This window comes from Terrapene carolina, unplaced genomic scaffold (genome assembly GCF_002925995.2).
Source record: "Terrapene carolina triunguis isolate 2854851 unplaced genomic scaffold, T_m_triunguis-2.0 Scaffold22, whole genome shotgun sequence".
Lineage (NCBI taxonomy): Eukaryota > Metazoa > Chordata > Testudines > Emydidae > Terrapene > Terrapene triunguis.
The window spans coordinates 2464884-2487783 of NW_020664373.1; the positions used below are offsets into that span (position 1 = coordinate 2464884).

The window sequence follows — 22900 nt, forward strand, 5'->3', positions numbered from 1 at the left end:
GTGTTCTATCCTAATCCCTTTCCCCTTGTCTGTTCTTTGTCTTTTTAGATTGTAACCCCTTTTAAGGCTAGGGCTCTCCCTAATTATATATCTATACATGGCCTAGCAGATTGCTTACAGAGGGCACCATTATTATTAGAGACAAAGCTAAGGCACTACCAGTGAATGGAACCTAGAAAAATCCTACAGGAAACAGTTATTTCATTCTGTGATGGGGTCACTTGGGCTTATTAAAGCTATTTTAATTTCACTGTATTCTAGCTAAATAGCCTAAATATGCCAAGGAATATTAAAAAGCTAAATTTCCAGTGGAGGAATGTTTTGAAGTTAATGGTGGTTTATTATCATTTGGGACTCCTCAGCCTCGTATCCTGAACCCCAAAGGGCATGTTGTAATATCTTGTTTAAATGCTTCAGGACAGATCTTCATATGATTTAAATCTGTGTAACTTCATCATATTGGAAGTCAGTGGAGCTCTGCAGATTTACTAGCTGGGACTCTGGCCCTAAATCCTTTTGGTTAGCTGTTATAATATTAAGACTTTTGTGCTATTTATTTATATTCAATATTCTTCTTTGGTTTAAACAAAAAACAAATTGCAAAAAGAAAATTAATTCATTAACTATAACATTGAAGATTAAAAGAGCTTTAGAAGTACTAACATAATTAACAGTGTACTGAGCTCTTTGCATTGGGACTCAATGGTCAACAACAATAAAAGCAAAAGTACTTGCCCCTTGAGTCAAAGGAGTATCTCCTACAGCTGTCAGTGAGTTACATGCTGTTATAGACACTGGAGTAGACTATGATCAAACCCACTGAGTCTGTTCAATTCAGTACAGTATTCTTATCCCTCTGACAGTGCACGTATGATTGTCATGAATCCTGTTATTTCCACTTTTTTTCTTTTGAAAAGGTTAAAATGTCAATTTTTTTCCAGCCCCGCTCTTGCTCAGTAGAACAGAGATATTCAGCTGTGAATAAGATGTGAACATGGCGATACTCTCAAAATTTTATTTCCCCAAGTCAAAGAAGGCAATATTTGGGTTGAGAAGATAAATTTCTTAGGGACTGATCTAAAGCCCATTGAAGTCAATAGAATCAAGACTCCTAATGAATTCAATGGGGTTTGGATCAGGTCCTCAGAGCCCAATGTCAATTACCTGACAGCTGACTCACCCCACCAAAATACTCTATAAACCTGTTTAAATTAAATAGTGACTTCAAACACATGTGTAACACTTTGTACTTCAGTGGGGTATGCCATCAAAGAGTTATACATTAAGCCTCACAAATCCCTGTGAGGTCTGTAAATGTTATCTCAGTTTCACCAGTGAGGAAACTGAGGTACATAATTTATACCTTGCATTTAACATAGAATGCTAACATTTTGCACACTGCAAGGCAAATGGTAACTTAGAACTGTATGTCCACAGCCTCTAGAGGGATATGTTTCTAAACCAGGATTGTTATTCAAAAATAGGGATCTAAACTTAGGCAACTAAAGTGGCCTAAGTAATCAGCAGCTCCCATTGAGATTAAGCCATTGCAGTGATAAAGTCCCAACACTTTTAAACTGCTCTACATGTTTGTTTGTTTGTTTGTTTGTTTTGTGGGGGGGGGAGTTGTGAAAGCCCCAAATGCTTGCAGATATGTTCAGTACCATCTCTACACAAAAGTAAATTATGTTAATAAAGCTGTACAAAATGCAGTAATTATTTTCAAGGTAATATGCATTCTCTAGACTTCCTTTCAATCCATATTAACAGCATATATAGCAGCATTGCAGCACTTAGTACATTATGCAAGTATTTCTATAACCATTATCTTGTCTAAAGATGCCCAAAGTGTAGAAGTGCAGTAGAGTAAGACCATTCTTATAGACAGACAAATGATAAATGCCTTTGTCACTATAGCCATTAGCAGGTTTTGCTGTCAGTAAATTACTTTGATAATTAATTCTGCTCACTATACAAGAGGATGTCATGGCAAAGGTGGGTTCATATAGGATATATAGTTTAGTTCCGATATTTTCATGTTATATTTGAGTCCTGAAATATTTTGGCCAAGATTTTTAAAAGTCACTAGTGATTTTGTGCACTCAACTTGGGGCCAAATTTTCCGAAAATGTTGAGAATCGTCCCTTTGAAAATGTGGCCCCTGTTTGTGATGTAGAGACCTGCCACCTACAAAATGGACTGACCACCACTGTTTGGTGACCTACATGTAATGAAATGTTATACTCACACCAAATCCTAATTGGCAGGGAGTTACATCACCATAACACACCACCATAATTGGCACGCCTATGAAAAAGCTCAGCAGAAAGGCCAAGATTTCACTGGACATAACCTGATTTTCCCTCACCCCAAGAGAAGGTCAGTATTTCACATTTTTGAAGTTGCGTTTATTTCAAATTCATTTTCAAATTTTTTCATTATTTTTTCCAAAAAAGATCCTCATACACAGAAATAAATGAATAGATTATCAAATGGTTATTTAAAACCAGGCTTTTAGCAAATGTAAAATTTCAATATCCACTTCAAATATCAAGAAGCCACTTTTTTTCTTTGCAAAAGGCAACAAGTTTTGGTAGTCAACAATTGTTTATAAAAAAAAAACATTTTCAAAAGAGGACTTTAAAAAAATAGGAAAAAAAGAACTTTTCATTTGAGAAATGTTGACCAGCTCTAATATACAAGATTTAGAGAACCTTACACATTATCACCACACCTATTTTACCTGTTCTGTGAGTGAAGTAAGTGTATTAATATACCGTCTTAGCTAAAGGCCATAATAATTTCATAATAAAATAAATATAAATTTTAAATCAATACAACTTCAAAAACACAAATTAAATTAAAAAAAAAACAAGATTAACTCTGACCTACAATTATTTACACAGTCAAAATCACCCCTCTAAAATGATACACGAAAATAAAATATTAATTTAGGTCAAAAGTAGTCTCTCTTTCCCATACTTTTTTCTTATTTTTATGACCAACCAGACAAATAGGCTGACAACTTGTAAAAGAGAAATATTTTCACTACATAGCAACTATTCTAATTTCTGAGGTGATGTGGTAAAGAGCATCTGGGCCAGGAATGGAAATAAACCATTTATTTATTGGTAGCAGTACTGTTCTGTCTTCTGTGGGGGACAGAAGACTAGTCTAGAGGAAAAACCATCAGTTTGGCCATTTTTCATGAGTGGTATTAGTTTTCTAAAGTAAAATGGAATGAAAATGATCAAAACGGTCAGATTTCCATAATGACATCATTTGTGCTCACACACATATATAAATAAAGGTATCCATACAGGTTTTCATTATAGCCCCTTGTTTTTATTCAATCATAACTTTAAAAAAACGGGTTAAGAGAGTTTCTGTGATAGTCCTGAAGCCAAAAGTGATTTTATTTCCTTTTGAAAGCTTGAATTAATAACACGTTTCAAACCATCTTTGAGTTTACAAATGGAAAAAATATACTTTTTTTCTGAAAAAACTTTGCCACCTGGATTGGCCTGAAAGAAGGTCCAGTTATCAGTAACTCTCTCAAATGAGTTGATTGAATCATGAGGACTTTTATTAGTGTCTCAGTTGGGGTAATTGTGTAGGATATACACAGTGATTTCAGCCAACAGGCTTCCATTAGGTGGCCAAATCTACTCTAATGTTTGTCTTTCTTTTGGCACACACAGCAATCAGATAACAGATGTGGAGTTTGATCTCTCAACCCTCAGGCATAGCTGCCAGAGTGGCAGTAGAACATACACATTATAGCAACCTCAGATGGAAGCCATCCTGACTACAATGACAAGTTTCCCACCCCTTCCACATTATGAATACTCAGAACAAAAAGCTCACAAATACAGAGCTGCTGTGTCTGGACTACATAGGGTAGTCATAGGAAGCCCACTCTGATGATACTCCACCCCATGCCAAGAAATGTTCTTGCAAAAAATCATACATTTGATGACCAGTGTACAAGGTGTGATATTTACTTGAGGACTTCCATATTCTATATCCCTTGATGAGATATGTCTATCATCAACAATTGACTCCTGACTTCTAGGAATGATTAGAACCACTGAAGGGCAGTTCTAGACAGATCAGTAATGTCCCTTGGTCACCAAATAACCTGCCATCAATTGTACCAAAAGTTGCTGAGAGGTCCAACAAGTCCACATTGGCCTGATCATTCATGACCCTGACAAATATAATCTTAACCCCAAATTCAGGCCAGAACCAAGGATGTCAATAGTGTCCAGCTCTCCCGGAAATGGAATACCAGCCACCCATTCAGTCACTTTCCTGAAAAAGGGAAATTTGAGAGTGACAGTAATTGGCAAGCATCAGAATTGTCTTGCTGAGAAGGGGACAGACGTCTTCATGTTTGAAGATGGTCAGTACCTTTCTGCAACTGAGAGAAGCTGATAATGCCTATCAATAATGTCACCACAGCTGTGGCTCTTGCTTTAAGTAACTAATATGGGCAAGTGTGAAAATTGCAGGCAGTGGAGGCTTACAATAATAAAGAAGACCATGGATATCCTCTGTAGAAACAAAGCAAAATTTATGGAGGAAAAGGCACACTACAAAATGAGTTCACCTGAATAGTACCTCACTGTGTCCACAGATGAGGAAAAATAATATTTGTGACATCCTTAGTGACAATTTTCATTATATTAACACAAAATTCTGTGGAAGATGATGCTCCAGTGTTAGCTCCACAGTTTCTCTTTCCTAAGCTGTAACCAAGCTATTGCAAGTCCAAGAGACTTGTTGGAGTCACAGTGGTGAATCACAATGACTTCTGGGGCCAAAAAATGCTGAGGTACCAGGCAGGAATAGGATGTCCAGGGCACTAACAGAGGATGATAGCTGTCATTGAGCTGCTGACACTTGGCTGGAAAGGAAAAATCAGATACACTTCTTCACCAGAAGGGAAATCACAGAAATCCATAAACAATTAGTCTTTGACACCATGATCAGCTCCATTGATAAAAGTGCAGAAGATCGATAGCATGAAAATGTATGATAGTTAGGCCACATAAGAGTGACCTGAACATCCAAAGAACCTATAAAAAAAACGAGAAACAAGGTTGAGCATATAACCAGTTCTCTGGGCGCTCTCCTTGGTCCTCTGTGAGTTAACATTTCATTTTGCATAGCACTCTCAAGAGATAAGAGATAAGTGTTATTAAATACAGGCACCTTCTCTTAAGTCTTGTTACTTTGGAGCTACTGGAATAGTGCATGTTTCACATGGGCAATGGCATAGCAGTCCTGCAAGGATCTTTCACCACCTACTAAACCAACTAAACCTACATGGGTAGGGCATATGAGTGGGATAAAGGTAAACATATTTTACACTCTGGATTTTCTTATTTTTCTGTCCCAATGGCAGAACTGTTGAAATCCACATAGTTATGATTTCTCAGGTTCCTGAGGTCAGTAGAACCATTCACTTGGAACAACTAAAATGGTCACATGATCCAGTTTGACCACCAGATAGGAGACAGTTCTAAAGTGATTACTTTCATTCATATGTCTGGCAACCACAACATAGATCACTGGGGAACAATTTTACATGACTTCAATAGGTAGCTTTTCTAGGAATTTAAGCTGAAGCTAGGGTCATAGTTTTGATGAAATACCAGTACTTCCCAACCTTTACGTGCTTGGATGTATCTAGAAAGATCAAATATTTTGTTGCCTATAGTATCATTAAGAATAGTTGTGGACACTACCATGTTGTTTCCCGTCATTCCAAAACCCAAGAACTTCAAAGGCAGTTCAGTACTCCACATAGCACTAGTACCAACTCTAATAAATCTAGCCATCTGATCCCACAACATCATTCCTCAAAGTATAGCCTTCTCAGTTTCGTATCTCTGGGAACAGCACAAAGATATGAGAGCAGTGACTTTATGTGGCATTAGTGCCTCTGGATACATTTGATACTTTGTGGACACCTTGAGGCACCAGTGGATATTGGGTACTTTTGTACTGATTGGCAAAAGTCAGAAGTACACTTAAATATACAGTGTGGAGATTATTTAAGCATACATCATTTGGCAGACACAGAAAAAAATAAAAATATGTCATAAAACTCTAAGGGAAGGGTGAGGTGGAACACAAAATGAAAGGGATGACCTTGTGTTCTGTTTGTTTGTTTGTTTGTTTTGGTAATATAAACAAGCTTGCAGACCTTATTCGTTCTGGCTGTATTTGTACAGCAGACTGTGAGGGAAGTTAAATTTAACTTTTGTCCCAAAAGCTATCACACAGTTGCCTTTTTACATAATAAAAGTGGGTTTTCCAATATTCTTGCATACAGTGTTAGAGCTCAATATCATAAGCTAATAAGTAGAAATGGTGGGATCTATGCATATTCTAAAATTAATATTCTACATCAATGCTTACGTTAAAGGAAAAATGTAGGATGCAATACAAGAAGACTTTTAAGGCCATTCTTCCCTGAATTCTTACTCAATATTTTCCTTTCTATGGGGAAGCCAAGGCCCAATAAAAGTTCTTAAACCAGGCCTGTTGAAATTGGGCTGGTTGCGAACTCCAAAAGATCTCAGTTCCTTTTAGACACCAAAATAACTGGCCAGATTTTCAAAAGTCAAAATATAGGTGATAAATGACCCAGTGAGAACTGCGGGGTGCTGAGCACTTCTGAAGACCTGGAGTGAGAATCTGTGCCGTGTCTCAAGGAGCTGCAGCACGGCTTGGAGGCAGGGCAAAGGAATTAAAGTGGCTTCAAGGTGGCTTTAGAGCCCTCCCTATCCTGGACTGCTCCAAGAGCTGGAGCAGCCTCTGGCATAACTCAGACAATCCTGGGGCCTGTCTAAATTAGAACAACCTCTTGGGGCTGCTATATGGGCCATAGCACGACTAGGAATGGTCGCAGCACTGTATGCTGTGTCCTACACCCCAACAAGCCCTATTGCTCCCAGTTCTAGCTCTAGCATTCCTCCTATACCAGGCCTTACGTGGGGGACCCTTGGAAGACAGCCTTATGGCTATTTTCTGCAGTGACTGAGCCCCTCAAAGAACAGGGGCTACTTTACTATGCACTTAGCCTCTTAACCAATGTAAAGGGACTGTAGCAGGGGTGAGAGGTGCCTAATTGGAAGCTGAGCTCTTTTGAAAACTAGTTCCTAATTGAAGGTGCAGAGAACTGGAAAAATCTGGCCTAAGGTGTGTAATGAATGGGATGGGAGGTGATCCTTAAGATAATTTCTGTATTAAAACATGGCCCACATTATGACAAAACTTGCAATTCCTGGTGCTGCTATGTGTTATAACAGCTTTCAATTTAGGTAACAGAAAAACATCTAAAAAAGATTATTCCCCCCTCCCAAGCTGAACACAACCAAGAATAAATGTAATAAATGGTGATTTTAAAAAAGTCATTTGACTAAGGGCTCTCTAAATCAATCAAGGGCTTGGATACATCCATTTAACTTTCAACCCTTACCATTCAATTTCTGTATTTATTTTTATGGATCTTTGCAAATATTCATTCTGCACACTAATGAAGACAAAACATTGTTCATCAAATTGAATTATATTTCAGCCAAACAAGAATTTTAGTTATTCTTTAATAGAAAAATACTCTTGAGTATAGTTGTTGGGATTTCTGTCTTACCTGAAATTCAGTGCTCATTTATTTACAAACAGTATGTACTATAAATAATCAATCCTGATGCATGTCAGAGCAGAAAAACAGATCAGTAAAAGGCAATAGAATAGGTTGTTGTGGGAATTTTTTCCCTATTCAAATGTTTTTTTTTTTCATCCACCTACACATGAAACTCCTACCCAGATAAAAATGAAATGTGAATATATATTGGAAATTAGCTCACTTTAGGAATTTATATAATTTAGAACAGGGATCGGCAAACTTTGGTACGCAGCCCGCCAGGGTCATCACCCTGGCAGACCGGGCCAGTTTGTTTACCTGCCGCGTCCGCAGGTTCGGCCGATCGCGGCTCCCACTGGCCGCAGTTCGCCTTCCCAGGCCAATGGGGGCTGCGGGAAGAGGCGCGGGCTGAGGGATGTGCTGGCCACCACTTCCCGCAACCCCTATTGCCCTGGAGCGGCGAACCGCAGCCAGTGGGAGCCACGATTGGCCGAACCTGCGGACGCGGTACATAAACAAACCGGCCCAGCCCGCCAAGGTTGCTGATCCCTGATTTAGAATAAGAATTTAAAACAGAAAAAGTTATCAAGAGAAAAAAAGTGCTAGTATTTAATATGGATTAGCCATGGAGAAAATAAGTTTAAAGAGAATGTATACCTTGGAAAACTAATTTGATTTGTTTTATTGCAGAATTCTAAGCCTGTTTCACCATGATCTGCATTAAAATGGGTCTCATGCTTCAAGAATCAGATTTCTACCCCTTCTTGTCATTCACTTGTATCTTTGCCTTAACTTCCTAGAATCACTCTGTCAAGAAGGTTAATGCAGTTACAGGAATTTGTGAGAGACCATTTCATTCACATGCATTGGGACAAACATCTGGTTAGTAAGCAATTTTAATGCATAGACTACAAGACATTTTCCTTAGCTAAAAACAGAAGAGGTTTACATCTGACAAAAGAACATATTGCATTATGACCTACTCATTACAAATGAAGAGCACAAATAGCTAGAGGGAGATTTATAGGGCCTAAATGTTCTTTTTAGCCCTATATACATTACACATATCAGATGTAACTCCATTGGATTCCTACTGGTGTAAAACTAGTGCTAGTGCAATCTGAGTCAGGCCCATTAGCTTACATAGAGAGCGCCACAGCTGTTTGGAAAATGATGTATAGTTTACATTATGTGCAATCATATGTATAGGGCAAATTCATTTATTAAGGCAGTGGTTCCCAAACTTGATCTGCTGCTGGTGCAGGGAAAGCCCCTGGTGGGCCAGGCCGGTTTGTTTACCTGCCGCATCCGCAGGTTCAGCCAATCACGGCTCCCAGTGGCCACGGTTCGCTGCTCCAGGCCAATGGGAGCTGCTGGAAGCAGCGCGGGCCAAGGGACGTACCATAAAAATTGTTCCAGCACCCCTGCCTCCACCCACAAAACCACTCTACTGTGTTTTAACGCAGACACTTTTGGTTTGGAGGATGTGCATCAATTCTACGTTGTTTAGAAAAGTAATAGAAAAAAAAAGCAGGCTCATAAATATGAAATAACACATAAGGCTTGTTTGAGAGCTATGATGCAGCAACCCCTGCATGAACTCCTCATTAGCTATTAAATTAACAGCTATGAGTGGTGCATGAGTGGGCTCAAGGTACATTTATTTTACTCTAGGTTTTATTTTCTCATTTTTCTGTACCAATGGCAGAACCATCAAAACCCACATTGTTTTAATAAACCTGCTCTTACATAATAAAAGCAAATTTCCTCATAACATATGCTGCATATATTTCCCATTTCCTCAATTGTTTTGTTCTACAGCTCATTTTGTCAGATTTCAAATAACTGAAACAAAAGAACATAAAAGGTGATTTATTATACTTGTTAGGATAAACAATGAGTTACAAGGAAAAACATTTCTAAACAGAAACATTTTCAGTGATGAAACATTTGGAAGTTGCTGCATTATAAAAGAGGAAATACTTGTGAGGGAGTTCTGTGATCTTTTTTAAATAGGAGCTTTAGCTGAGAAGAAAAAAAAGGGGTACTAAATCACTGTTCAGAAGGAAAATAGCCTCTATGGTTTCAAAGGAATAAAACCTACCATGCACCCAATGCTGGGTCCCTAAAAATTCTGTGGAGTTATGATAGCATTAAGTTATGATGTGCTTCCACTGATTTGTGTGGAATAATGATAATTCCACCATTATCAAAACTCATGTTTCTGTCTCATCTTAGCTACTGTACCATTCTCTTCTGGACTCATCTGCTACCACAACCCAACATTCAGTTGCTAAGATAATCTTCCTCCACCACTGCCCTGCACACCACACCCTCTTTCCAGTCCTTTCTTAGGCTCCCTATGTCTTTACATTCAAGATCCTTGTACTTACTTCTGAGGCTTTGCCCATAATTACACCCCATTGCCTGCCACTTCCCACCTCATCCCCATAGAATCATAGAAGATTAGGGTTGGAAGAGACCTCAGGAGGTCATCTACTCCAACCCCCTGCTCAAAGCAGGACCAACCCAACTAACTCATCCCAGCCAAGGCTTTGTCAAGCCGGGCCTTAAAAACCTCTAAGGATGGAGATTCCACCCATGCTCTGCTCACTTTTCTCCCCTTGACTTTGTTTCCACTAGAGAAATTTGGTGCACTACCATCCTACTGGGCCCCTTAACATGTCTGGAATACACCACCTGGTCAGAGTCCCTAACAAGTGAACAGGCAATCACATCACAGTTTGAAGTGATGAAGAGTAACAGGAGGAAAATGCCAGCTCCATGGCCTAGCTGGACATTACAGATGAGGAGCCAGAACAGGAGATGCCAGAGATCTTCCTGAGATCCCAGAACGACTTCAGAGACTCCAAAGAACCTGACAGAGCAGCATGTCAAATCAGAAGGAAAAGGAAGAACTGGAATATATAGGCCCTCAACTCCAATTTTATATGTGTACCAATCAGGATTGAGTTTGCAGACTGTAGAGCTGGAAGAAACATTTTCCAGGTTGTAATAAACACCACCATTATTGCTGTGAAACTGGTGGGCATGGATGCATGAGGATAGACTATCCCCTCTCCTCCAGCTTCACCATTCCTCCTCCCTAACATCTGCTTCTGCCTGGGACCACTAGGTTTGTTCTCCCAAACTCTAACAAGTTCAGCATTCCCTTAGCAAACCATCTCCATGGCTGGATGCATGGTCCCCTGTTCCTGCAAGTGGTGAAGCAAGCCCTGTACATTTTTTTTATATTTGTGAAGAAAGTCTAATGCTATATCATTACCCTTTCTAGTTCCAAAACAGAAGTGCCTTGCAAAAAGGCACTGGAATTCCAAACAAAACAGAAATTTCTGCTTTAATATTCCAAGAGATGAATTAGTCACTGCTATGGCTATTAAGCCTTTAATTCTGAATGTTTCATGATGGTGATCAGTATTACACCTAGTAACACCCAAAGCAAGCAAGGGGGCTGATGGGATCAAGGATGGTGAAATAGCTGACTAACTTGAGGCAAGGAAAAGAAAACAGAGAATATTGTTTGGGACATGCAGAGGGAAATACAATAGGATTCTGATCATATGTTTGGTTTCTACAGAAGAAAACCAAGACTGTTTTTAAAGACAAGATAGATTTATGCAGGAGAACAATTCCTTTAGAATGGTCTATTTCAGAAGCAACAGGGAAATGAGACTTCACATCCAACAATTCCAAAGGGAACGATTTAAGATGTCACAGGATGCAAATGAAGATGGCACAGGTGCCCCAGCAACAGGCCCTTTCACCTATGCTTGCACCAGCGGGCCAAAATAATGTGGATGCAGGATAATGGCACATGTTGGCATGCACTATCTCTCTAGCTCCTTCTTCTGCATTCCAACAATGTTCCATCCCTGCACTTAGAACCGAGGAGATTAATTTTCTATGTGCAAAACATCAATTTTATGTTCCTGTACTATACAAATCTTACTTTCCTTCTAATTTACCCTGTTACCTTAGTTACACAAGCCAGTTGGCCTGTATGATTGTGTCTCTAATAGATAACTTGTCAAAATAAAATTTGTGTAAATATCACATCAAATATGCTAGATTTCTGTATCAACAAACATAATTCTTTTTTCTTTCAATGCCTTAGTCCAATTCATACAACACACACATAGACTGTGGGGGGAAAGCATAAGAACTGCAAAAAAGTCTTAACCACCAATAAAGCAAACAAAAGTATTTTATAACAATTGTTAACTATTAACATTGCATCAATATATCCACAATACTGTCTACTATAACCCCTCACCTTACAAATTATCATCATCACAATGATCATAATAAGCTCATCTACCAAATGAGCCACCCCCAGATTGACACTAGTTTTCAGTGGTGCTAATCGCTAATACTTGCTCTGTCAAAATCAGTGATCTGCATCATCCATCCCCCAATTCTCCACCTGCTCTTTGGAACTCTGTGCACTGAGCAGTTCTAATTTGGGCAGCAGACCTACTGCAGGCTGTGTTAATATAATTTACAGCCTCCAGTGCCACAGCTTGTCTGTCCAGCTGTGCATAATTTGCCGCAAGTCCTACTGCCTCCTCACTCCACCCTGTATTGAGACCTCATCTTTGCTTTCACATACATGACACAAACTGCAAAAGGCAGACATTATAATCATTACATTAATAATGAGCTGCTATTGCCCATCCCAGGCGTGGAACACAACTCTGTCCTACCACTCAGTATTTATATACATGATTTACAGGAGGCACGCAACCTGGTTAGCATGATCTTGAAGTACTACACAGAGCCATTTACTGAAGATGTTGGGTGAGAGAAACAACTATTGTAGCAATAAATCCACTAACTGCTGGTGTCTCATTCTCTGGCTCTTCAAGAATACTGACACAATGCCCTTCTGCAGATGCCTGAGATATCTCAAGTCCCAAAAGCTGAGCAGAAACTGTGTTAAGCAAGGAGTGAGATCAGACTCTCTGTTCTTCATTTTGATAAAAATAAAATTGGAAATGGCAGATATTGCCAGATTCCTATGGGGGCTTCACCTCTTCTGCAACAATTTCTTTGGGCTTCCAGAAAGTTACTTTCCAGAAAGCTACTGCTCCAATAGGCAGGCACTGTGGAACTGGGTACCCAGAAGGCAGTGCAACATTGTGGAGCAGCACTGGTGTGAATGTAGGGCACAACTGCCCCTACAAAACCACAGCTAGTGTGAGCATTGCATTAATGGTTCAGGTACCAATTCAGTTACCACCAATTCAGTTACCAATGGTTCGGGTCTCCAGGGTACACACAGGTTTGGTTTTGTTTTAACAAACCTCAGTAAGACATCATGCAAAGCTATGGTGTTTGCTGAACAAATGTTTATTATTCATACTAGAGCAACAAATAACAAAATCCTTGAACATGGATAGAGGATAATATACGGTCCTAAGCTTTTGAACCATCAGTATTCTGCACGCTAGTGAAATTTATGGCTCCCTACACCTTCACGTCCTATTCATTTATAATAGCTTTCCAAAAGAGGGATTGATTTTGCATAAATGAGCTTTTCAGGAGGACAGAAGATTTCTGCTGTTTAAAAAGATGGATTTGGAAGCATTTTAATGAGCACAGATTAAAATCCAGCCAACAAGTCCCTTTAAATGGGACCCTGTATATTTCACTCAAATATTGCATATTCCTCATATAGGGCCTGACTCAGGGTCCACTGTATTTTCCAGGAGTCTTTCCATTGACTTCACCAGGCTTTGGATCAGCCCCATAATGCTAAGCTTAATTATGTTGATGGCCTATGCTACATCCAGTAAAGAAAAGAGTAGGGAGTTTGTTGTGCGTTAGTTGGATAGAGACATGGCTGGCACCCATATATGGCCATACATAAGAATGAAATATTGGCTGTGCTTACTGGAAATGTGGATCTGGAAACCTTCCTACAGCCAAATCGACAAAAGCACAATCAAATGACAGAATCTGAAGGAAATTTTATCCCTCTGTAAAATGCAGCTACCAGGCAACCTTTTGCATTTATTCCCACGGTGCTTAAAAAAAAAAAAAAAACGACTCAAGCCCTAAAGAGGTGTACAGACAAGGCTATAGATTTGTAAAGAATTTAAATAAAGGCATTTGAGGTAAAGATGGATATTTATTCATTTATTCCAGAAAAAGAATTCTCAAATGTACAATTACTACAATATCTGTGATTTCAGAGTAAAACCGAAGTGTAGTAGAGAATACAACTGCCCTCTACAAGCTGTGCCCTACAGCCAATAAGTTTTACTCCTCCTAAATAAATTAATCTGCAACTTTTCCTTTGCAAGTTTCACCATTATTTGAAAACAAAACGTTTGGTCTAAATATCTGTATCAAATGAATATAAAAAATAAACCAGAAACATATGTGTCCATTCCAACTTGTTTATTTGACAATGCAGCTATCCATTTTTCCTCTAAGTTATATAATATTTTGGCATCTCTAAAACAGGACTTTTGTATTTTAGAGTAGCAAATTTATTCAGGGTATCAATCATCATTATATTGTAAAACATCAATAAGTGTGTGGCACTGAGCAATAGACACATCCGTAGTCTCTGTCTTGGAGAACTTAATGTATTGTACAGTTATTAACAAGTGTTCATTTATGAAGCAAAGGAGTTAAAAATTAGTGAAAAATCTGTTCAGGGACATTTAACTCATGCTTTAGTACTTATCAGGTATTTCCAGATACGGTATATACAAAGATAGGGCAATGCCTGATAGAACTGGTTAACTGGCTTTTCTCATTTTCAGAGGGCCCAAATATAACTTCAAGCAATAGTGCAAGTGAGTTTGGTGGTGTTAACCCAATTCCTTGTGTGGCACCTATAGCACAAAACTGCCACGTGATGGCAACAATCAACATGGCTGGCAGCCCTTGATTTGGCAAGACCATTGACTAGAATAGCATTAGAGCAAGGTCTATATATGATTTGAGCAAACCTGCTGACTTCATGCCCACTTTATACCTATGCCTGACTTAGCACCCAGATACAATGGGGATGAGTGATTTTAAAATGCTTAAATATTAGATGGCCTAAACAAAATCTATAATCATTAGGGAGGAAGGCTTTGTTTTGATTGACTTACTGGCCTTGTATATTCTTTGGGTTCGGGATTGAAGAGCCGTATCTCCATTTGTATCAAAAGGGAAAAGAGTCACTATTGCTGAAGGAACAAGAAGTTACATACTTTTCTTATTGCACATTCATATACAACAAATGCAAATCTGAAGGAAGCTCTTAGAGAAATCTACACAGCCACCAATTTATGATAATACAGTCATCTCTCAAATTTTAAGTACTTGCTATACCATTGATTATAATTAATAAAGAACTAAAATGCCTGTTTCATTGATTATTATAATTAATACTAAAGTACTTTTTCATTATAAATAAAAATAATTTAAAGAATTTAAAAGTTGTTATAAAGAGGACTAAATAAAAGATGAGTTATGTCACACTATGTAATGTAGAATAATATTTGTCAGATTAATAATTTCATAATTAGACATAACCAGGCATCAGTTCATTTCCAAAAACCAGTAATTTTTTTACTATATGCCCCTCTTAATCATGTCATTATAAAAATTACTCTATTCTGCCTAATATTTCCATCACTTTTCAATATGGCCTTGGTACATTCTAACCCAAATCCCCAAAATAGTTGCATTATAGTCACAAAAAAATCAATACCTTTTAAGGAAGTCATTTTAATAATGGTAGGGCACATGGGTTCTCCCCCACCCCAGTCTGCAGAGTGAATTAATCAGTCTAGTATAATAGCTTCTGTAATATTTTTTCTAATAAGAGTTCCATTAATTTTCTTTTAAAAGGTTCACCAACCCCAAGCTGCAAATCTCAGTGTGCACATAAAGTGACAATGGAGAGATGAGCATGGAAAGTCTTACCCTTTTACTTACTGAAGCTATATTTGGTTGAATACATTTGCTAAAACATTTCCTAACACTCAGAGTGGTGTGTGAGCTCAACGCAGAACACAGCAGAATGTAAGAGCTGTACAAGGTGATCTCAATTATTGCAACTCATTTTTAGATAGAGTAGGGTAGTGTGCATCTGAACATTTCTCGCTAGGTTTCATTTCATTATGTGAACACATATATTCTATTTGAATAAGCCATGCTAGTGGTCAAACCCTTATACAGATGTAACTGGGAAAGGCAACATCTTCTGGAGAGGCTATTAATGTTCAGATCATCACACATGCTATGGTAATAGGTCACAAAATAATATTGTTCGATATAAACTTTCTTTTAAATCTAACAATCCAGAAATGTTCCCCCCCCCCACCCCAAGTTCACTTATTTATAATTCAGGAGATCTGACCTCATTTTTTTATTACTACCCTCTTCAAAATGATATTTATTTCCTATGAATTGTACCCATTGTTTTTTCCACCCTATACATTGTAAGTTTTCTCCCCCCTACTCCACTTTCAGGTTATGGAAAATGGACATTTATTACCTACCACATCTATCGTTTTCAGGAATAGTGCCAATAAAACCTTTTTTCTTTTCAACCAGCAAGAATTTTTTTTTCTTGAAATTCAGATCTGGGGACTACTAACTCAAACACAATAGAACTATTAAAAGGTGACAGAGTTGAGTACATAACCCTGTCAGATGTAGGGATCAAAATGGCTTGGAGCATAAATGCTTTACAAACATTGCTTGAGCACACCTGAGCTGAACTGTGACAGAGAATAGCTGCGGTTTGAAATGAGATTCCTGATGATCTGAGTGGCTCATTGCCAGCCTCATGTTTATGTTTTGGTTTTATTAGGTTTTCCTCTTTTTAGATTCAAAGTCTGGTGTGCATTTGTAATGAATCTTGGTCACACAAAAGAGATCTTGAACATTTGTGCTTTGTGACAAGTCTTCAAACAGCAGAATGACTAAATCCTATGCTGTTTACAGAGTGATGCTTTTCCTGTCCCACCCAGGTGGATCTGTTCCTTACATTGTGTGATTCAGCTGTCAAAGAACAGCATGCTTCTTTGAAAAGCCAAGTGGAGGCCATATTGAGAACCTGTCAAAAGCAGAAGTACACACCTTTATGCAGTGTTCAATTACTTTTTCATGTTAAACAAAGCACTGTTTCTATACAATTTTTTTTAAAATTTATAGTTTCTATCAAGCTGCTCTTCCTTCTGCCTCTTCCCTTCCTTTCTAACTGACTGGTAATGACCTTCAGCTGGAATTTGCATATTAAGACAGCCATTTTTGACAAACCCTTTATCACTATTCCTTTGAGTCAAAGGGCCTGTTCAAGATCACTAGTCTAACTAAACAGGCTGAAAAGAGCATCTGTGACAATGAAGCTATGCATGTAGCATTTTTGGTAAATTATCCACTGTATCAATTATCCTGTTTTAATCCAATCCAATATACAATTATCCTATATTATTTAGAAGTTTTATTGAGAAGTTTTTTATTGTTGTGTATTTTCTAACAAGAATTGTCTTAACTGATCACTCTGCATTGTTGAACAAGGAAAAAATAATATCCTATGCACTTAGCATGAGGCTTAAAAGATGTCTGTGTTTACAGTGTACGTACTAGCATTTTGTAATATTTGACTTTGTGTTGTAATGTTACTATTTAAAGGAGTAGTAGGCAAATCATCAGTCTCAATTAGAAATGTTAGCATTCTGAAATGTTACAAATCCTATTCAGACAACAAAATAAATTATATGCACCTGATCTAAAGGCCACTGAAATCAGTGGAAAAATCCCCACTGGTTTCAATGGGCTTTGGATCAAGCCCTAGATGAAAAACAGGATCAAAGAAATATATTTTGGATGCCAAAACCACAGTTTCAGTTATGATACCTAGTATAGCCCAAATAGAAAAACACTGATGGTAGTTGCAGTTGTGTGTTATCTATGCACACAGAAGAGAAAAAAATAAACGTGACTTGTAAACAAAAGAAAAATAATTTTCAATTGCTAAGAACCAGTATGTCAGAATTAAAGATTGAATTATCATAAAAATATCTTGTCATGAAATGTACTGTTCTAATACCATCAAAATATTTTGCTTGCATAAATGACCTATTGGTAAGTCACAACATTCATAATACCTTTTCACATCCATGGTATCTAATGATTAGTTGGAACAGGTTTATGACTAATAGTATACAATCCTGTCTCCAGCAGCATAACTGATAAGAATTACAGCAACCCTCCTGAAGGCAATAATATGTATAGACCATTCTGTAAAATATTAACAGATGTGGCAAATATATTTTTCATAAGAAAATAAAAAAAGGATTAATTTTAAGTATGAAACTAGCCCACCTGCGTAAACCTGAGTTTTTTATCCACTTAATTACAATTGATGAATATAATGATCAACTCTCTATGGTAACACAAAAAGTTAATTTCTTATATTAATAATAAGAAAGGATTTTAAATGTCTTATAATGAATAAATATAATTAGTATTGCATGGGATGTAGATTACCACCCTTCCACCAAACTGAGATGATTTAAATTTGCAGAGAAGTCCATGCTACATGAACTGGAGATTTCCATTCAGCGTACCTACTAACAATTTCATCCATTTGCCCTTGCATTTTGAATCCCTTTCCTCTACTTACAGGAACACACTCCTAACGCTATTAATCATTTGGGATCAAAATACAGCCTAGATTTAAGGATTTTTTTCTCCAAAAAATTGATGAAGCATGATTATGGAATCAACAAATATTTCCTTACTTTTTAAATACAAAGTATCAAAGATGAACATTTGTTTACATCATTGTGGTTATAGTAAACATCAACACCCCAATAAAGCCTATGGACTCAAAAAGTTAAATATAAAGCATCTAATATAATAGATTAAATGGCCACATCAGTCTCTGCCTCTACTTATTGAATTACTGGACTGCTACAATTTAATCCGGAAACTTGATCTATCTAATAAAATACAGATAGGGACTTTCACATTTCATTCCATTAGCCATCCTTTGACAGAAATTGCTGTTGCATGTCTCAAACACATCCAGATTCTGCACTTTTTGAAAACTTTTTCTTAAAACCTTTCCAGTTCCCTTGCTTCTGAGGACTGCGCAAAGGAGGGAAGGTAGAGGTAGGAAATGCTTCCTGGATGTTAAACCATTTGAAATCCAACATGATTTTGTAGTTTTAAAACATACATGCAGTTGGGCTTTTAAGATACAGAGGTGGAATACATGGAAATAAAACATTTCAAGCAATTGACCAAATCTCAAAAATAAAATTAAAAGTCACTAGGAAGTATCCACACTACCACCTTGTGGAATTTTCTTGCAAGAACAGCACCTGCTTGTTTCCACAAAGTTATTTTTCCCTGCTTAATATTTAAAATTAGTTTAGTTTCAGGGATAGATAAGGGTTCTATTATTACTAGTTTCTTTTATGAAAACAAGGGGTAGGCCCACAGCGCAGATGATTAACTTATCTCTTGGGTTTCTTTATTTTCCTCTCTCTTGCTCGCTCTAAATAGTTGCCCTGGCTCTAAATGATAAAATAATCATAATAAATTATAATAATAAATCAAATGTAGCCTTGTCTCAATGAATCCCAGCACCGGGGGAGGGGAGAATGGGGGGAGGGGGAGAGATCTTTCCTTCAAGAGGAAAACGGTAAAACAACCACTTGTGAAACCTGCAGCAGTCAGAGCCTCTGCTGGGGACAGGACAAGGAAAAGAGGATCCAGTTTCTTCCAGCTGAGCCAAATCCGCTGAAAATAAGGGCACTGTTACCCTGAGGTGGGTGTTAGCCTTTAGGCGTCCCCTTGTTGTGGCTGGACTGGAATAGCTGTCAGGAGAAGTCCCAAGGACCCAGGAACAGAGTGGCCGCTGCAGGATGCTTGCCCTGGCTTATACCCCTCCCAGGGGGGAAATGGAGCTCTCTGCAGTCAAGGCAGGCGTTGGACACCTGGCAATTAGCTGGGGACTGGGAGCTGGGGTGAGGTTGAGGCAGAGAAAGGCAGCACAGACCGAGGGACAGGTTGCACTGGGGACGGTGAGCAGCCAAGGCTAAGGGACTCATGGCCAGGAGGAAGGAACTTACTGGCATTGCAGCTTGCGGGGCAGGTTGCCGGAGAGGGAGCTGAGTTGCCGCGTGTGGGGCGGCCGGGAGAGCTGGGGATGTTTGCCTGAGGCATCCCCATCACCTGGATCAGCTAGATGAGGGCTAGGCGGTGTAACCTGGGGAGGGCCAGATTGGGGGGGGGCTGCGGTGTGTGCTTGGGGCTATTGAGTCTCGGGGTGGGCAAGGACCGTGTCTGCAGCAGGGACTGCTAGACAGTGGCTGCAGTGAGCAGGGGAAGGGGAATCGCTCTGCTACCCGCCCCCTCCAAAAAAAAACTCCTCTTGCAACTGGGACCCCAGCAAGGCTCAGCCTTCCCCCCCCCCCACCCCAGCCCACACGCCAGCAGCATTCGCGGGGCGGGGGCGGCCCGGGGGAAGGCGCCTGGCGCAGGGTCTGGCAGAAGGGAGGGGGAGGTAGAAGTTCAGCGGCTGCTCTCACTGCGCCCCCCGGCTGATGGCTGCAGGAGGGACAGATCATCAATCACAGCACCCTGCAGAGGCAATGGGGGGGGGGCGACAGGGAAATGGGGCCGCTGCAGTGCAGGAGGGGTGGGCAGGCAAGGACGGCCCCGGGGGACGTGGGCACGGGGCTGGGCAGCGGGGGACGGGGAGGGGAGGGGGAGCCGCTCTGCGGTGCCTAACTTCCCCCCGGAGAGCGGGGAGGCGGCAGGTTTGACACTGAGAGTTTGGGGCAGCAGCAGTTTCCCGTAGGGAAGGTGCAACCCGGAGCCAAGGAGTGCGGAGAGGCTCCACATGAGGCACCCCCCCCCCCACACACACACACACAACCCCAGCACTGCCCACTAGCCGCGCCAGTCCCCCCCGCCCCCCAGCCCCAGCTTTGCAGGGAAGCCGATCCCCCTCCTTCTTCCCCCTCCGGATCCTTCCTCTGTCCCCCTTTATTTCTCTCTTAACACTCGTCCCCCCTCTCCCCCCCGTCGCTTCTCCCTTCGCATACCCAGCCAGCCAGCCACCCTCCCTCGCGAGTGCCGGGCTCCAGTCCATCACGTGTGAGAACCCATGCATCACAAAAGCAGGCATTTTACCCGAGCCCAGCCGCTGAAGAAGAAAAGAGGGTGAATCGCTCCATAGAAGACGAGCCAAGCTGTGGGTTGTTGGTTTTTTTTTTTTAAGGAGGGGGACACAGCGAGGTGAAGCCAAGCCCGCCCTACGTGCCGGTTCTGTAATTCCCTCCACACCACCGGTGCACACAGGAGGTCCTGCTCCTTCCACTGCCTCTGATCTCGTTTGCAGAAAACTGTAGCTTTGCTCTTTCTCTCGCCCTGTACTGCAGATATCTCTCTCCCCCCCCACACACACACACTTCTGTTTATTTGTCTGTTAGGCAGAGCTACTTTGTAAACATCTCACACAGAGCCCCAGAGCCTTTTCAAATAGCTGATTGCACCAAAATGCCTCCAAACAAATGATGGTCCAGGGGAAGACAAATTCTAGATCTGTAGCTGCACAGATGACATGAAGATAGCCTATGACGGGGAAGAGGACAGAAAAAGTATCGCCGTAAAAATGACGGGAAAAGTAAAAGCATAAACGACTGCAGCAAACTGATCACCCTCTGCCTCAGAACTCACTGCAACCCCCGCAAAAATGAACATGAACACACAAACCTTAAATCTACTATACCTACCTTAACAGTGCGATAGCTGCAGCTGCACGGAGGTCCTTTTTTACTCAGCCAAATTCTTCCAGGGAATCCTGACAGGATATCAGACAACAGGAATTATTCAAACAAGGCTCCCCTCTGTTTTTTGGAATCCAACGCGATTTTCTTGTCCAAAGGAATGCAACGACCACAAAAAATAAAAATAAAAAAGCAACAACAACGCTGGATTTGGAGGAAACTGGCGCTTACTGTTGTAAACGACCTACATTCAGGAAGAAAATTCATTACAAAATCAGTGCAAGAGGGAGAGTTGGGTTTGTGAGTAAGAGCTCTGATTGCCTATGCAGAGACACAGAGACAGGGAGAGAGACTGATCTGCAAGAAAAAGAGAGATTGAAGAGGGAGAGAGGTCCAGGCTGTACCAGTCTCTCTCCTTCTGCTATTGGACCAAACTGAATGAAATTTACAAAGCCAGCAGCCAATAGATCTCTGCAGTCTGCCCCATCACTACAGAAACCATATCTACATCTACAACCTAATGCAAAGAGCATCTAATCCTACTGCAAACCAGCTGTAACAAAATTATCAAGGGTACCTGTATGATTGAACAGGTGGGCATTTTACACATGTAGAAATAAATGTAGAGAGGCAAATCACAGCGATACTTCCATTGTTTTTTTTCTATTCCAACATCTTACACAACAAATCCATGCTTTTTTAACCCATTAAAGCTGAGATTTCTATAATGTTGAGCAGTGTTTAAAGTGGCAGCAGTGGACCTCTTTCAGTGGTTCCCAACTTACCAATATTAACTTATGTGAGGCATGGCTAGAAACATAGTTAAGCATCCTGCAAAATAAATAACCCTCAAAAGACATGTTTGTGTTTTTGTGTATTTACATATGTATGAGTAGGGTCAACAATATAATCAACAGTCCTGGTCTATGCTGTATTCTGATATCATTTAAATGAATTGTAAACCCGGGATATCTTCTTATTCATTTCTCTTTGAAATGTACTGTGAATGGTGGAGGAACAAGCAAATGGCCTTATGTTAATTCATATAGCTAAGTACTGGTGATGGACCTCCTTCAAAGTCATGGTAATTACCTTGTGTTCCCCGAGGAACTCCAACTTGTCAAAAAGACATGAAATTGTATAAAAGATCTTTGGGTCCTGATTCTATCATCTCAGATCTTCTTAAGCTTTGTCAGGGGAAGTTTGAACTCTTTGCAACTACAACCTCAATGGATTGAACTCATGTCTGTATGAATATTGATCTTTTAAACATACTCTCTCTCTCTCTTTTGTTTTTTTTAATAAATTTTAGTTTAGTTAATAAGAATTGGCTGTAGCGTGTATTTGGGTAAGATCTGAAACATTCATTAACCTGGGAGGGAATGTGTCCGATCCTTTGGGGATTGGTAGAACCTTTTCTTTTATATGATGAAATAAGATTTACAGAAATTTTCATCATATTTGA

The 22900-nt window shown here is 39.7% G+C and overlaps 1 protein-coding gene across 2 annotated transcripts in view; it reads right to left on the reverse strand.

Annotated features, from left to right (window-relative positions):
• LOC112103933 (neuroligin 4 X-linked) overlaps positions 1-22397 on the reverse strand; it is a 259433-nt gene extending 237036 nt beyond the window's left edge. For both annotated transcript variants that reach the window (XM_024195925.2, XM_024195923.2), the window contains exon 1: positions 21442-22397. The gene's annotated coding sequence lies outside the window, so the exon portion shown is untranslated. The remainder of the gene's footprint in view (positions 1-21441) is intronic.
• Between the last annotated feature and the right edge of the window lie 503 nt (positions 22398-22900).